We start from the raw sequence: 14,662 nt of genomic DNA, 5'->3' as shown, positions 1-14,662 counted from the left end.
CTCTGAAGGCTCCTTCTTCCGGGTGGCTGCTGCTCACCTCCCTGCCTGACTTGCCGGGGAGCAGCGGGAAGGGGAGGCCATCTGGTCACCCTGCCGACCCGTGAGGGATGGTGGCCACCGTCCCTGCACCCCGGTAGAGCAGGGACGGGAGGGGGAGGCTCCTGTGCCGAAGGACGCGTGATGGAGGTGGCCTCCCGCGGACTCGCGTTACCCCCTCCGCATCCCTCCCGCTGGCCTGGCAGCAGAGGGACCCACCCCTGGGTGTGGTGGAAGTAGGCGTCTGCGAGCACTTACGCACGGAGAGACAAAAGCTTGGCTCAGAGGATTACTTTCAATAGATCACAGCGAGGTAGCTGGTCTGCTACTTACGAAACCCTGACCCAGAATCAGGTTATCTACGAATGATTTAGCACCGGGTTCCCCACAAAAATGTGGTGCACTAAGGGCGATAGAGGCGGCCCCCTTCCGTCCGCACTCCAGTCCCCAAGCGAGCGGCTCTATGCACGGCCCCCCCGAGAGAGGCTGGCTATCCCAGGCCAACCGAGGCTCCACGGCACTGCGGTATAGTTACGGTTTAGGGGGATTCTGACTTAGAGGCGTTCAGTCATAATCCCACAGATGGTACCTTCACCCCATTGGCTCCTCAGCCAAGCACATACACCAAATATCTGAACCTTGGGTTCCTCTCATACTGAGCAGGATTAAAATTGCAACAACACATCATCAGTAGGGTTAAACTAACCTGTCTCACGACGGTCTAAACCCAGCTCATGTTCCTCATTAGTCGGTGAACAATCCAACGCTTGGTGAATTCTGCTTCACAATGATAGGAAGAGCCGACATTGAAAGATCAAAAAGCAACGTCGCTATGAACGCTTGGCCGCCAAAAGCTTGTTATCCCTGTGGTAACTTTTCTGACACCTCCTGCTTGAAACCCAAAAAGTCAGAAGGATCATGAGGCCCCACTTTCACGGTCTGTATTCATACTGAAAATCGAGATTAAGCGAGCTTTCGCCCTTCTGCTCTGCAGGAGGTTTCTGTCCTCCCTGAGCTCACCTTAGGACATCTGCGTTATCGTTTGACAGGTGTACAGCCCCAGTCAAACTCTGCCCTGATTCCTTCGGAAGCGGACGCTCCCCACGACCCCTGGTCCCACCTGGGCATTGTTACTCTGCTGCATTGTGCTGCTGTATTGCTCTGCAAATTAGAAGTTATTCTGGTGCCTGCGCTGCTCGCATTGCCTCCCCAGCTGCTTCCGCCATTATAGTGCTCAATTTTCAGCTGTTTTGTTTTAGTGTGCTGCTCGCTTTGTTTGGACTTTTTTAAATCGCATTGCCTCCGTATTTATTTCCCAGGGCTGTAGAGATTGCCCGCTTTGCCTGCAAAAGTGTGTAGCCTGATTGTGCCAGTGCCCCTGCCGACAGCGTAACCCTGTCTGTGCCCCGGCCTGTTCCGGATTGTTTTGCCAGCCATTTTGTTGTTGTTGTGCATCGGAGCCCGTCTCCTCCACCACGATCCCGCCTCCCAGCTGCCCCTCCCTCCCACTGAGTGCCTACCCTCGCTCCGTCCCGTGCTGCACTGTGTCCGCCCTGATTCCTTCGGAAGTGGACGCTCCCCACGACCCCTGGTCCCACCTGGGTATCGTTACTCTGCTGCATTGTGCTGCTGTATTGCTCTGCAAATTAGAAGTTATTCTGGTGCCTGCACTGCTCGCATTGCCTCCCCAGTTGCTTCCGCCATTATAGTGGTCTATTTTCAGCTGTTTTGTTTTAGTGTTCTGCTCGCTTTGTTTGGCCTTATTTAAATCGCATTGCCTCCGTATTTATTTCCTATGGCTGTAGAGATTGCCCGCTTTGCCTGCAAAAGTGTGTAGCCTGATTGTGCCAGTGCCCCTGCTGACAGCGTAACCCTGTCTGTGCCCCGGCCTGTTCCGGTTTCGTTTTGCCAGCCATTTTGTTGTTGTTGTGCATCGGAGCCCGTCCCCTCCACCACGATCCCGCCTCCCAGCTGCCCCTCCCTCGCCCCTCTCCCTCCACTATCCACATATGACCGATGCCTTCCCGCGCAGCTGTCGCGCCCCATACGTGCCGAAGGTGCGCCAAAGGTAAGCCCGTCTACGCCCGTCCGCGTCTGGACCGCGCCCAGCGCCAGACCCCCTGGTCCTCAAAATACCCACTCCACTCGCTTAACGTATGACACCGCTACTCTCCTTGCCCTTAACCCCGGTCGCACCCCTCAATGCTGCGTAGCTTCCCCAGGACACACCCACGGACCATTCGCCTGCCACTCCTGCAAGTTCGCCTGCGTCAGGACCCACACCAAATCCACGAACTCCAAACACAGCTCCCACTCCAACCACCTGAAGTGTATCCTGCTGAACACCCGATCGATCCACAAACATGCCACTGAACTCTGGGACCTACTCGACACTACATCACCGGATGTCGCTTTCCTTACAGAAACCTGGATGAACGCCTCATCAGCAACCGACATCGCCATAGCCATCCCGGACACCTACAAGATCATCCGAAAAGACCGCACCAACCAAACATGAGGAGGCATCGCCATCACCCATAAGAACACCATCCGGATCACGACCAGCTCCGACGATAACCTCGCGACCGCCGAACACTTTCACTTCCATATCCACACCGACCCCAGGACCACACTTAGAGGCACCCTCATCTACAGACCACCAGGAACCCGCACACAATTCAATGAAGACATCACTGACTTCATCAGCCCACAGGCCCTCATCTCCGAGAACTACATTCTACTGGGAGACCTCAACTTCCACATGGAAAAGAATAACGACAGCAACACCACCACCCTTCTGGACAACCTGGCAAATCTCGGACTCAAACAACTTGTTGACACCCCCACCCACCTTGCCGGACACACGCTCGACCCCATCTTCACCTCCAGCAAACACATCTCCTTCGATCACACCACAGCTCTCCATTGGACGGACCACAGCTGCGTTCACTTCAGCTACAAAAAGACCACAACTCACATCCCACCACAACCTATTCCTCGAAGAAAGTGGAACAAAATCACCACCGACCAACTCTTCACATCGCTCAACCAAAACCCCCCAGCCATAGCATCGGACCCACACCAAGCTGCAACCAAAGTCACACAATGGATCACCCACTGCGCTGACGAATTAGCACCCTTAAAAAACCACCAGATCAAACCAGGTAGCAAAAAGGCCCCCTGGTTCAACGATGACCTTAAGAAATCCAAGAAGCTATGTCGTACCTGTAGGAAGGTAGATACCTGACTATGGTTACCCCCGACTTTTTGCCTGGTGTTTTGCTGGTTTTCCGACTTAGTTGACCTGGGGCCCTGCCAATCAGGACCCCAGGCCTACTGCTCTCTCTCTAAAATGAATTCCATGTACCTTAGGTGCATTACCCAATTGGAACTGGGCCACCTTGTCAGACCCTGTAACTCAGGGCATCGGTGTACCCAGGGCCTACCAGGGGCTGAAGCATGTATTATGCCACCCCTGGGTGGCCATCTAAATCTGACACAACTGGCTGCGCGACAGCTGGGGCAACGTGACGTACTCGCCCGTTGCTTGAGGTATAGTATCCCTATATCTAACCCTAAAATGGACACCCGAGTTCCTATCAGTCACTCCTATGGCAGGCCTTGACAATCCTGAAGGCAGAGTGCATGGAATCGTGTGAATTGGGCTCTGGCACGAGCCGAGCCCGGTTGCAGCTTGCGGAACCAAGACCCAATGGCTGTTCCATGATAACGCGTACCATATTGGTAACTTCGGTATCGCATTATCAAGACATGTCGAGTAAGGTGTCATACGAATCGGGATGCTGACCCCTCACCAATGCTGGCGACGAGGTTAGCATTCCGCCCTTCTAGAGGGACACAACATGTACGTAACTGTGAACCCCGGTTAAAGTTAACTGAAGCCTCAGCTCCACAAAATGGATGCTGCCACCACAGACACGAGTCTGACCTCCTGCTGCTGGGAGTCCTTCCAGCGAGGAGAGCTTGGACAAAGGGTTTCCTGTCCGGGGCGGTGTTCGCACCATCCCAGACAGGGTTTTGTGTATCCTGGGTAGGCAGGGCTTTACAGGAAGGTGACTGCGGAGTGGCACCCCGGTGCTCACTACGCATCTGCCGGCTAGAACCAGTTCCAGGGGCACACCAGCCCCTGACCTGGGGAAAGCCCGGCATGGGAGAGGGGTGTAACTACCCCCCTTCCTGGTCCCACCCCTAGGGCAGGACCTAGTCACGTACCCACCCCTTTCTTTAGGATAAAGGCAGGAGCGGGGACCCTTCCAAATTAGATCATCTTTTAATCAAGAACTACTTTCTACGAAAGGACATTCGAGACTCTTCTCAAGATTTCTCCCTTGTGGCTAAGGAGTAGTCACCCTGCATCCGCAGGCACCATCTAAGAACTCTGCGGTTTGCTGCAAGTCCTTCCTCAGGAATCCGACTGCCCAGCTTGACGAGAATCGGCTTCCCTGGCACCTCTGACCTCTACCCACATCGTCAGCACAGCTGAGATCCGTGGGTGCGACGAGACCTCGAGGGACCGGCCATCATCAGAACCTGCACGATTTCTTAACCAGCACGACCGCCGAGGGATCCTCTGGTGAGTGCTCTGGGGTCCGAGAAGCCCCGACCCTGAGCAGCTCCAGCACCGAAGTGCAGCCTCCCAGCATCTCCACGATCTGCGTGGGGCCCTTCTGCTTTTGCCGCTCAGCACGTTGTCTGGTCACTAGCCGCTGGCTTGTGACCTTCTGGACGACATCTGACAACCAACGCTGCTGGTCTAGTTGCTCCAGACCGGCCTTTGCTCCCTTCTACGAGAGGAGCACCCCGGACCCTCCTGGTCCACTCAAGACGCCATTTTAGGCCCACCACGTGGCCCTGAAATTTGCCAAGGCTTGTTGCCCCAATCCTGGGCCCAGCGACGCCGACAGCATCAACCTTCGTGAGACAGCTCGCACCTCCATCCTGGTCGCCGACAACGCCTCCTGGTCCGTGAGACTGCAGAGCCTAGCGTCGCCCACTCACCTAGCCGAGGTGACGATCATCCGGTGCCCTCCTGGTACCCTCTGACTACTGGCTAGTAGTACGAACTTGGTCCCCTCTGCTTTCAGGTGTCATCCATCTCTGATCCAGGCTTGGATCTCTACGAACTATCTTCAACTGGTCGCCGGCCAGCAACACCTTCCTTCCTTCCGGCTCCTGGCTCGTCAGCGAAGACTCCCGACATCTGTAAAGACTTGTGCAGCCGCAGCCCTCGGGGCTAGGTAACTTCGGCATTTCGGTGCCCGCATAGCCTCCTTATCTAAGGGTCCCGAGTCCCTCGCTTCCGACTTGCCTTATCGGGTCCGCCCGAGACCACTAACCTTTCCGTGCCCTCGGGCACTTGTATTGATTGTGCACTTGAAGTATTTTCCTAAGAGTTTCGTTGTGTGCTTAGTACCCTGTCCTCATAAAGAGTACAGGGCTGTTGTGATTTTAATAAATATACTGTTTATTTTCATAACACTTGTGTGGTGTCCTTTCACTTGGTGTTCAAGGGGTATGTGATGGTATAACAGCTGGCTTAACACGCCCTCTAGAGTTTAGCCCGAAGACTGCTCGTATCCACGCTACTAGGATAGCTGGTCTAAGGTTGACTTACAACCAATCACCATAAGGGTCGTTTGGACTGATGCATAGTGATCACTAGAATAGTGAACACTGCATATCAGGCCAACTTCTCACATTGGTGGCAGCAGTGGGATTTGAGCTTGCTGTTGTTTTACCACGCGTATCCTAAGTATATCTTGTGAAAGATCGCATAAGTACTCCAGGTACATATAACTTAGCTTAGAATACTCTGAGTTCTACTGAACCAGCTGTTGTAGCTCCTCAAGGCTTATCACACCTTGGCTACAACTCTTAGCAAGGGATCAGTAGGTAAACATATAGTGTAGGTAGGTGCATCACTTACACCACACTAGAAGCAGCATGTCAGACAAAGGAGGAAACTCTGAGTCTCCCCTTGTGTCAGTCGACCTTCCACAGGTCACCTCCAGATATGCTGCACTTAGCTTTCAAGAGATGCGACAACTCTGTACATCTCGGAAGCTAAAACAGGGTTCAAACCCTACAACTCCGTTTCTGATTGGTCTCTTGGAGACTTATGATGCTAGGAGGGCGGGTAACACCGACCCTTCTCATCCAGAAGAGAGTATTCCCCCCCTCGAGGGAACCGCAGGTGACCCTGACCTTATCCATCTCTCCGCAGAAGGTGAAGAGGAGGACGAGGAGCCAGAGACATCTGGGGATGAGGCAGACAAAGGTCCAGTAGTGGTTAGCCAGCTAACTAGGGACAACTTAAGCTGGCACGAGAATGGTACTAGGAGACCCCTGGGGCCCCTCTCAGGCCAGCTTAACATTGGGAACTGACGAGTTAGGTCTCTGTCGAGAGGCTCTAACAGATCCGTTCGCACCAATGGCTCTCGAGGCTCTGCTCGAAGAGGGATGACATCCCCTCAGAGGAGAGTGTACGAAGCGAAGGAGCGGGAAGTCAATCTGCGGATCGAAAGGGAAGAACTTGCCCTGGCCAAAGAAAGACTCGCCTTTGCTAGAGAGCAAGAATTGAGTGGGACCAATCCCACTGGTGGCAGCATTCCCCCATGGGAAAACAGGAGTTTAGACACTAGACACCTGAGTAAGATAGTGCCCCCCTTTAAGCAAGGGGACGACATCCACAAATGGATTACTGCTTTGGAGCGGGCCTGCACTGTACAGTGCGTCCCCCAGATTCAGTGGGCAGCTATCTTGTGGCTCTCCTTTGAAGGTAAAGGTAGAGATAAGCTCCTCACTACTAGAGCTGAGGACGCTAACGATTACCAGGTCCTGAAGAACACACTGATTGATGGGTTCGGCCTAACCACTGAGCAGTACAGGTTGCTGTTCAGGGATACCCTGAAAACTCAGTCTCAGGACTGGTCTGACTTTGTTGATTGTGCCACTAAGGCTTTTGAAGGCTGGCTACTGGGAAGTAAGGTTACTGATTTTAAAGGATTGTATAATCTAATTATGAGAGAGCAAATCTTAAGTAATTGTCAGAACCAGTTATTACACCAACACCTGGTAGACTCTGATCTGACCTCTCCACAAGAATTGGGTAAGAGGGCAGACAAATGGGTCAGAACCAGGGTCAGGCCGAAGAACCAGGGTGGTGACCAAAAGAAGGAATCAACCAAGCCTCAAGAGAAGGGTGGGAATAAATCTTCTGATCAAACCACAGGGCCCCAAAATTCCTCTGAAAAGGGTGGTTCCCCAACTTCTCCCAAAACCCAAAAGAAACCTTATTGTCACACCTGCAAACAGGTGGGCCATTACAAAACTGACAACAGTTGTCCCAAGGCCAACAACAATAAGGAGAACATACCCCCAAATAAAGCTTCCCAGCCTCCTGTTACTACTAGTAGTAATCCCCCAGGTGGTGGGAGTGCCCCCAAGAATCTGGGTGCATTTTCTTTGGGAGCGCTTGGGGACTCTGGCCTAACCAGGTCCCCTGACTCAGATACTCTTGTCTGTGAGACTGGCATGGGGTTTGCCAACTTCACAGCCTGTCCCAACACTTTGGGCAGGTACAGACAGGAGCCCCTCATCAATGGTTCAAAAGTTGAGGCCTACAGAGACACAGGGGCTAGCATCACCATGGTGGCTGAGAGCCTAGTCCCCTCAAGGCAACTTATGCCTGGTGCCACATACCAGGTAGTGAACATTGATGGAGTGCAGAGAGATCATCCCATAGCAGTGGTAAATCTCAGCTGGGGAGGTGTCACTGGTCACAAGAGAGTAGCAGTGTCACCAAACTTACCTGTAGATTGCCTACTGGGGAATGATTTAGAGACCTCAGCCTGGGCTGAGGTAGAGCAAGAAACCCATTTTAAAATGGTAAACCTCCATGGTAAGGTTAGTGGGGCCGTGATAGCCACAGCCCCAGTCCCAGAAGTCCTCCCTGAACAGGTTAGGAGGGGTGTGCCAGTCACAGCCCTATCCCAGAAAGATGCCTTTCCTGAACAGGTTGGCAAGGCTGTGATGGTCACAGCCCAAACCCAAACTGAGTCCCTTCCTGAAAAGGTTGGTGGAGTTGTGATGGCCACAGCTCAAACTCAGACCGATAATAGTGTTGTGAAGCCTGAAACAATGGATCACTCCACTCAAACAGAGAGCATTGAGGAGGAAGAAAAGTCTTCCCCCTCCCAGACACTAGGTGAGAGCCAGCCTCCTCAGGGAACTGACTCTACCCCTGATGAAGGAACTGCCCCAGAGGTAGTCAGGCCTAGCCTGGCAGAGCCCCTGATGACAGTGGAACCTTCCCAGGTGGGACCCAGTCTGGAGCAGGTAACATGCCCCTCTCTACCCTGCCTCAGTCAGCCCAGGGCTGTAGAGGTCAGGGAGGCCAGTGGTGGACCCCAAAGGGCCCCCTGTCCAAAAGAATTTCCCAATCAGCAGATTAGGATCACTGAAGCTAGTAGTCCTAGCCAAGTGAAAATAAAACACACTCCTGAGGGATCCCCCTTAAACTTAGTTAGGGAACTCCCACAGCTGGACACTGCTGGGCACAGCCAAATGTGGGGCCTAAAAACCCCTAACCTGACCTGTCCCTCCAGTAAGCCAAACAGAGGGACTCAGCCTCCAGCTTTAGGTAGCCAGAGGTTGACCCTGAGAGCTCATAGCAACTCAGAACTGGAAAGACAGGCACATATGGTGGATAGTGATTGGAGGAAGTTGAGCCCAACAGTAGTGGAGTCTCACTTCAGTACTCCATTCCCACACCAGCCTGTTACTTTGCCAAAGCACACCACAGGTAGTGATTCCCTATGGTGGAGACCCTCAGATACCCTTAGGGTGAGGGGTTGCTTAGTGGACCATGATACAGGGGGTAACCATGCCAGTGCATGTACCACCTCATATGGCCACTCAGGCAATATAGGCTTACCTGGACAAGGATAGCCTTATCTCCTTTCGTTTGGGGGGGGGGGGGGTTGTGTAGGAAGGTAGATACCTGACTATGGTTACCCCCGACTTTTTGCCTGGTGTTTTGCTGGTTTTCCGACTTAGTTGACCTGGGGCCCTGCCAATCAGGACCCCAGGCCTACTGCTCTCTCTCTAAAATGAATTCCATGTACCTTAGGTGCATTACCCAATTGGAACTGGGCCACCTTGTCAGACCCTGTAACTCAGGGCATCGGTGTACCCAGGACCTACCAGGGGCTGAAGCATGTATTATGCCACCCCTGGGTGGCCATCTAAATCTGACACAACTGGCTGCGCGACAGCTGGGGCAACGTGACGTACTCGCCCGTTGCTTGAGGTATAGTATCCCTATATCTAACCCTAAAATGGACACCCGAGTTCCTATCAGTCACTCCTATGGCAGGCCTTGACAATCCTGAAGGCAGAGTGCATGGAATCGTGTGAATCGGGCTCTGGCACGAGCCGAGCCCGGTTGCAGCTTGCGGAACCAAGACCCAATGGCTGTTCCATGATAACGCGTACCATATTGGTAACTTCGGTATCGCATTATCAAGACATGTCGAGTAAGGTGTCATACGAATCGGGATGCTGACCCCTCACCAATGCTGGCGACGAGGTTAGCATTCCGCCCTTCTAGAGGGACACGACATGTACGTAACTGTGAACCCCGGTTAAAGTTAACTGAAGCCTCAGCTCCACAAAATGGATGCTGCCACCACAGACACGAGTCTGACCTCCTGCTGCTGGGAGTCCTTCCAGCGAGGAGAGCTTGGACAAAGGGTTTCCTGTCCGGGGCGGTGTTCGCACCATCCCAGACAGGGTTTTGTGTATCCTGGGTAGGCAGGGCTTTACAGGAAGGTGACTGCGGAGTGGCACCCCGGTGCTCACTACGCATCTGCCGGCTAGAACCAGTTCCAGGGGCACACCAGCCCCTGACCTGGGGAAAGCCCGGCATGGGAGAGGGGTGTAACTACCCCCCTTCCTGGTCCCACCCCTAGGGCAGGACCTAGTCACGTACCCACCCCTTTCTTTAGGATAAAGGCAGGAGCGGGGACCCTTCCAAATTAGATCATCTTTGAATCAAGAACTACTTTCTACGAAAGGACATTCGAGACTCTTCTCAAGATTTCTCCCTTGTGGCTAAGGAGTAGTCACCCTGCATCCGCAGGCACCATCTAAGAACTCTGCGGTTTGCTGCAAGTCCTTCCTCAGGAATCCGACTGCCCAGCTCGACGAGAACCGGCTTCCCTGGCACCTCTGACCTCTACCCACATCGCCAGCTCAGCTGAGATCCGTGGGTGCGACGAGACCTCGAGGGACCGGCCATCATCAGAACCTGCACGATTTCTTAACCAGCACGACCGCCGAGGGATCCTCTGGTGAGTGCTCTGGGGTCCGAGAAGCCCCGACCCTGAGCAGCTCCAGCACCGAAGTGCAGCCTCCCAGCATCTCCACGATCTGCGTGGGGCCCTTCTGCTTTTGCCGCTCAGCACGTTGTCTGGTCACTAGCCGCTGGCTTGTGACCTTCTGGACGACATCCGACAACCAACGCTGCTGGTCTGGTTGCTCCAGACCAGCCTTTGCTCCCTTCTACGAGAGGAGCACCCCGGACCCTCCTGGTCCACTCAAGACGCCATTTTAGGCCCACCACGTGGCCCTGAAATTTGCCAAGGCTTGTTGCCCCAATCCTGGGCCCAGCGACGCCGACAGCATCAACCTTCGTGAGACAGCTCGCACCTCCATCCTGGTCGCCGACAACACCTCCTGGTCCGTGAGACTGCAGAGCCTAGCGTCGCCCACTCACCTAGCCGAGGTGACGATCAACCGGTGCCCTCCTGGTACCCTCTGACTACTGGCTAGTAGTACGAACTTGGTCCCCTCTGCTTTCAGGTGTCATCCATCTCTGATCCAGGCTTGGATCTCTACGAACTATCTTCAACTGGTCGCCGGCCAGCAACTCCTTCCTTCCTTCCGGCTCCTGGCTCGCCAGCGAAGACTCCCGACGTCTGTAAAGACTTGTGCAGCCGCAGCCCTTGGGGCTAGGTAACTTCGGCATTTCGGTGCCCGCATAGCCTCCTTATCTAAGGGTCCCGAGTCCCTCGCTTCCGACTTGCCTTATCGGGTCTGCCCGAGACCACTAACCTTTCCGTGCCCTCGGGGACTTGTATTGATTGTGCACTTGAAGTATTTTCCTAAGAGTTTCGTTGTGTGCTTAGTACCCTGTCCTCATAAAGAGTACAGGGCTGTTGTGATTCTAATAAATATACTGTTTATTTTCATAACACTTGTGTGGTGTCCTTTCACTTGGTGTTCAAGGGGTATGTGATGGTATAACAGCTGGCTTAACACGCCCTCTAGAGTTTAGCCCGAAGACTGCTCGTATCCACGCTACTAGGATAGCTGGTCTAAGGTTGACTTACAACCAATCACCATAAGGGTCGTTTGGACTGATGCATAGTGATCACTAGAATAGTGAGCACTGCATATCAGGCCAACTTCTCACAGTACCCTCGAGAAAACCTGGAGAAAAAACCCAACCACCAAAAACCTGACCACTTTCAAGGACGCCACCCGCAAACACCACCAACTGATCTACCAAGAAATCAGAAATCAAGGATCGACTCAACAACAACGCCCAAAACAGCAAAGAACTATTCAACATCGTCAAAGAATTTACCAACCCACCGCCGGCACCAACGACATCACTCCCTCCCAAGACCTCTGCGACTCTCAATCATCTTTCTTCCGCAACAAAATCGCCGACATTCATAACAGCTTTGAAAACCTGTCCGATGAACAACCCACTCCACCCACCTCCGAACCAAAACAGCATTCACACAACATTTGCGCCTGGAACCCAATCACTACTGAAGACACCATCCGTCTGATGAAATCCATCCACTCAGGTTCACCAACTGACCCATGCCCCCAACACTTCAACAAAGCAGACTCCATCATCGCACCCCACCTCCGCGATGTCATCAACTGCTCCCTCAACTCCGCTACCTTCCCAGAAAGCTGGAAACATGCCGAACTCAGCGCCCTTCTGAAGAAACCCACAGCGGACCCCTCTGAACTTAAGAACTACCGCCCCATCTCACTCCTCCCCTTCCCGGCCAAAGTCATCGAGAAAGCCATCAATACCCAGCTCACCACCTTCCTTGAATCCAACAATTCACTCGACCCATCACAGTCCGGCTTTCGAGCCAAACACAGCACCGAAACTGCCCTCATCGCTGCTACGGATGACATCCGAACGCTACTGGACAACGGTGAATCAGTTGCCCTCATCCTACTTGACCTCTCCGCCGCCTTCGACACAGTCTGTCACAACACCCTCATACAATGCCTCAGCAACACGGGAATACAAGGAAAAGCGTTGGACTGGATCATCTCTTTCCTCGCCGGAAGAACACGGAGAGTCCGCCTCCCCCATTCAAATCAGAGGCCACCGAAGTCATCTGCGGCGTACCACAAGGATCATCACTCTTTTCTGAGTATTCTTTGTACCAATTATTATAGTTTTTTCCGTATTAAGTTTATACCCTGAATATGCCCCGAACTGATAAGCCAGATTATTTAATTCCTGTATTGCTGTATCCGGATTGTTAGTAACAATTGCCAAATCGTCCGCATATGCTAGTATCTTAGTAGTATGACCATGCGAAATAACAGGGGATATTCTGTCTGAGGCCAGGATTTTCCTAATCAAAGGATCTATATATAGCGCAAATAATATAGGTGAGCAGGGACAGCCCTGGCGTGTGCCTCTTTTGATTGTTACCTCCTCTGATTGAAGCCCCATAGTGGTGATTCTGGCAACTGGATCCGCATACATAGCTTTAATGCCTTTCCTACAGTTTTCACCGAAACCTCTTTTCTCCAACACATCCCACATAAAATCCCATACAACACGGTCAAACGCCTTCTCAGCATCTAATAAAATCATAGCCATATCACTCCCTGTCATATTTGCAGCGTCAAATAATGAAATAGCCCTTGCAGTGTGTTCGGTAGTACCCCGTCCGGGAACAAACCCATGTTGCCAAGGCGATACCAGTTTATCTATAATCCCTCCTAATCTTTTAGCCCAAACTTTTGAATATAGTTTCGCATCTGTATTGATTAGGGAGATCGGTCTATATGAGCCCGGGTTTTCCTCCGGTTTTCCCTTTTTGTGGAATACCACAATGTTAGTTTGCTTCCAACTATCCGGAATAACACCTGAACATATGACTCCATTAAAGAGATCCTCCAGTATTGGTAGAATTTCCTCCCTCAGAGCCCTATAAACCTCGATCGGGATCCCATCTGGTCCTGCCGCTTTACCCAATGCTAGTTCACTCAAAGCGTTTTCTATCTCCTCCTTTGTTATACCCAATTCCAGCCGATCCCTATCTTCCTCCTCTACCCTAGGTGTTATAAGAGATTGGTCTTGTATAGGAAATACCGCCACTGGATCCTGATCATATAGTTTTTGGTAAAATTCATGAAATACCTGTAGTATAGAGTTCGGGTCATTATATTCTCTCCCATTGTAGCTTAGCTTACTAATGTTATTTCTATTCATATCTTGCCTTATACGCAATGCTAATGCTCTGCCCGCCTGCTCCCCGGTCTCATAGCGCCTTGCTCTTTGCGTTTGATATGCACAGATCTCCTTCTGAGTGATTATTTTTAAAAGGTCACCCTTAGTCCTGGCCATATTTCTGGTAGTCTCACTACTATCTTTGCCAGTTATTATTTCTTCAATATGGTGTCTCTCTATTTCAGCCAGGGTTGCTATCAAATTATCTGTCTTGCTCTTATCTTCCTTCCTGATTCTTGATGCGCAACTGATCGTCTCCCCTCTTAGTGCCGCTTTATACGATTCCCAGACACCGTTTCTGGATGCACCGTATCTATTAAAATCAAAAAATTCTTTTGACCACATTTTCATGTGATTTAAAAATCTTTCGTCATTTAATAATTTCCTGTCAAAAGTCCATCTAGAGGTTTTCCTTGATACACTGGGAACTTTATAAGTAAGTACCAGAGGATTATGATCTGAAATTATTCTTGGTAATTTCTGAATATTTACTTTCCCAATCTCTCCCATTGTGATGAAGAAGTAGTCTAGCTTAGAGTACTTTTGTGCTGGATGGGAGAAATATGTATAACCACTATCCCCTGGCATCTTATCTCCCCAAACGTCTACCAGGCCGTAAGACTGCATCATGGAGCTTATTGCTGCTTTAACCTTTCGTTTCCGGCCTGTATATAAGCTCCCCTGGCACCAATCTGCAGAGATATTCATATCCCCACATACAATCAACGGGGCATCCCAATTAGCCAATTCCTCTTCCAGCTTATTAAACACCATAGAATCGTCCTCATTTGAACCATATATTACACATAATGTGAACCCAATATTCATTTCCACCAGCAGCCATCTGCCTGAACCATCTGTTTTGATACGTTTCGCTCCGCCAAGATGGGTTTTAGCTAATACAGCCACTCCTCTTATCATTGATGACTGGGTGGAACAACCAATCAAGGTAAACCCATACATTTCCAAGATCTTCCTTTTGTTCCAGGGAATATGGGTTTCCTGAACGCATACTATATCAATGTTATTTGTTCTAATTAAATG

At 51.6% G+C, this 14,662-nt stretch overlaps 1 pseudogene; it reads right to left on the bottom strand.

Moving 5' to 3' along the window:
- Positions 1–306: 306 nt before the first annotated feature.
- Positions 307–1,181, bottom strand: LOC147748843 (28S ribosomal RNA; annotated as a pseudogene; the record flags this gene model as incomplete).
- Between the last annotated feature and the right edge of the window lie 13,481 nt (positions 1,182–14,662).

Source organism: Lissotriton vulgaris, chromosome 1_1, assembly GCF_964263255.1.
Source record: "Lissotriton vulgaris chromosome 1_1, aLisVul1.2, whole genome shotgun sequence".
NCBI lineage: Eukaryota > Metazoa > Chordata > Amphibia > Caudata > Salamandridae > Lissotriton > Lissotriton vulgaris.
Note: the sequence above shows the minus strand (reverse complement) of the source record. Positions and strands in the feature narration are given on the sequence as shown.